General features: G+C 32.2%; 1 long non-coding RNA gene across 1 annotated transcript; it reads right to left on the bottom strand.

Annotated features, from left to right (window-relative positions):
• Positions 1–412: 412 nt before the first annotated feature.
• On the bottom strand, positions 413–2707 carry LOC149782142 (uncharacterized). Its single transcript, XR_016414559.1, has 3 exons — positions 2382–2707; positions 1536–1667; positions 413–458 (listed from the first exon to the last, which is right to left on the bottom strand). It is a non-coding gene; the product is annotated as an uncharacterized LOC149782142 (long non-coding RNA).
• Between the last annotated feature and the right edge of the window lie 617 nt (positions 2708–3324).

The following is a 3324-nucleotide window of genomic DNA, read 5'->3' as shown; positions in this document are numbered from 1 at the left end:
CTATGTGGATTGTCTGAAAATAATGGGTTATGATAGGAATCAACCAGATTATGTATTTAAATGAACAATGAAACAAAATCCATCTTACCTAACGTTGGTATCTGGAAGAACACATTGGTTTCAATGACATTTACTGGCTTTATAATAGCTATATGTTTTAAAACATAAATATCACATTAAGTCCTTTTGCACTTTCAAGTAAACTTTACACTAAAGGCTGGAATATAAAATGATGTACAATACAAGCAGTGATTATACCATTAAGTCAAAGGAATTGACACGCTTAAGCAGGAGCCTCATACATGTGGTCCATTAAGTGTTTTGGAGAACAATGCTTGATTATGGCTCTGGAATATTTCACATGTCTTACGACTATCAGTAAATGAAACATACTGAATAATGAGAAAATTACCTTCTTTATTCCTTTCCCCTGGATTGCTAACCGATCCCGGCTAATCCTACAAATAAAAATGTTAAAGATATATAAACTGGTCAAAATAAAATTAAAATAAATAGTAGGATTCCTAAACAAGTACGTTTTTTTCTGCTTAATTATAACTAAGCAACATCAGTATGTTCAAGGATGTGATAACAATGTGAATGGAATTATTTTGTACTGAATTCCCAAGAAATGTGTCAAAAGCACAAGTGCTACCATTAGTACATGGAACGAATGGTATTGGGTATTTCCCTCATACAATTAAAAGTGTGTGAAGCTACATTACTTTTACGCTTCAAATGATAATTACTGAAAATCCAAAATTACACAAGGAGTTTTGTTTATGTTCTAAGACAAAATCAAGATCTTTACACTCGACTTATCCTTGAAGACCATCTCTCTTTACCAAGAACGTCTGTACATTTGATGTACCTTGACTCACCAGCTAAACATCTTTCACCTTACATTTGGTATAATGCATACATCTCAGCTTTTTGTTTTGCTTTATCACTTACATAAATTACTTAGAATCATGGTAATGATTATCTACACAAATTAAATTTTTCAATGTCATTGTTTGGAAAAAATCTTACAGATGTTAAATTGTAAAACAGCCTTTGAAGCTTGGCAGATTATCTGTCTCCGTGTAATTACATTTTTATTGACAGTATGGTAGAATATAAATAATTGATTCTACACAAGAAATAACAGACATAACACCATGTCAATTGCAACAAAAGATGTGACTATTTTAAAATGATTGTTTACATACTACACATATTCTAGTTTAGTTTTACTTAGCAAGTGGCACATACAACAATGTCAGACGTGATGGTAAAATCGGCAGCCTGTTTATACAAGTACATACGCTGAAATATCGATCTTTCAAGTGAAACAAAAATACTTTGATAAATGACATGTATAATGGAAGAAGAAAAATCGGGATTTAACTGTTTTAATTGAGTGAAATATGTGGATACACTGCTTATCTGGAGCATAAGTTCATAACGAATAGTATACATATAATAATGTACATCATTTGTCACTAATAGGTACTTAATATATTTTAACATTCAACGAAACCATATCAAGAGACCTTGACTCTTCTTCTTGTAACATCTACCGCCACAACTTGCCCTTTTATTGAGTAATCCCCGTCCTTTCTTTTGGCCCACACTGGTGTCCTACTGGGTGGGAGGAGTCACTGCAAGATATCCTTCTCATTTTTCTGAAAAAATATTTCTTGTGTGCATGAACTATACAAGTGAAGCTATCATACACTGTATAACCTGCAACTTCTAATGCTTTCATTCATAATTAAGGGTATTGGATGACCGAAAAACAATGGCTACTTGTCTGTATTATTTTACCAAACACAATATTGCATCTTAATAGTGGAAATGAAAACATCCAATGTTTGTGCTCTCAGTCGCAATTGATAATGTAAAGAATCTTTCAGATTAAAGTTACACATATGCCTACTCCATTTTTTCCAGTAGCCTTAACGAAAACAGAAATGACATTCATCCACATCCACCATCTTTTATGTAATCAAATATCATTTTATGTCAAAAGACAATTCATTCTTACAAAATGGGTATTTATTTATAACTAAACTGTGTTTTTTCCGCATAATCTTGACTAATTCGCCATTCCTTAGATGCTGAATAAACATAGTTATAGTAGATGTAATCTCTATATTAGACTTGCAAAAGTACCTTTTCTTACAGATAATAAATTTGTGAAAGAGAATGCAACCTTGTCATATCAAATATTGCCCAGTATCAAATAATGTCAAGCAAGAAAAATACATTAGCCAAGTTCCAGTTTGTATTTTCAATGCAAATAAAACAACATTGTTTACTTCATCTAATATTTGAAAAAGAAAACCATTCAATGTTACGTGTGAATTATTTCTAAACCTGCCTTATGGCAGGTGTACCTGCTTCTAACTTTCATCAAGGAAGATCAAATTATTTTCCTTTAGAAGACACGGGTACAAACATTTTCCGCACATTCCAAATGCCAATTGAAGCTGTAATTGCAAAATAAAGTTATTTTCAGTCTTTCTTTTCAAAATGTCCTATATAAAAGATGAACTAAATACATAGAATACTTATTTATTTGATCAATCATCTCTCTCAAAATGTGGACCCCATAAAGACTATGCAGCACAGTATATCTAGAATACATCCAAAATGTACAGAAAATCCCATGCTAACACTCCACTTGGAAAGGTCATTTTAAAATTAAATGAAAAAAATGAAACAGAAATAGAAAAAGAGATCTCCTCAGCAGTCTATATCCTATGCAAATATGAAAAACCATTTCCTGATATGGGAATACCGAAAGAGCTAAACGAGAAGAATAGTATTAAACTTCATATTATTATAAGAACAGATGCAGGTAATGGACCTTACTCTGTTTGTTGATAAAGTCTTGATAGATTTGATTAAGCAAGGAAAGTTTTAATTGCAGTAAATTAATTTCCTTTCTTGCTGATGGAAGTACGGATACTACCATGTGATTATTAGAGCACAAAGTAGACCAGAAATAAAAAGGTAGATATTTTGTGAAAGTGTACAAGAAAAGAAACAATGGCTAGACTTTGCATAAAAATTGCCATTCAAAATATTAAGGTACTTACAAAATACAGGAATGGTGTGTCGTTTCTTCTTTATGGTGATATTAACTTATGAGTGATACAAGCAGATAGTATGAAAAAGTGAAGCAGAGTCATCAAAGGGTCAGATGTTGACCTGCACGAGTTAGTTACCTTGTGTCAATTGGGGAGTGTGTTTTTACTTTCCCCTTGGATCAAGTACCTATAGGTGGGGGTGAGTGGGTTGGATGTGATTTTCGTTTGCATTGAAATGTCTTTTTAT

This window comes from Sinohyriopsis cumingii, chromosome 15 (assembly GCF_028554795.1).
Source record: "Sinohyriopsis cumingii isolate HCF-2022 chromosome 15, ASM2855479v2, whole genome shotgun sequence".
In the NCBI taxonomy this organism is placed as follows: domain Eukaryota; kingdom Metazoa; phylum Mollusca; class Bivalvia; order Unionida; family Unionidae; genus Sinohyriopsis; species Sinohyriopsis cumingii.
This window is presented reverse-complemented; position numbering and strand designations above follow the sequence as displayed.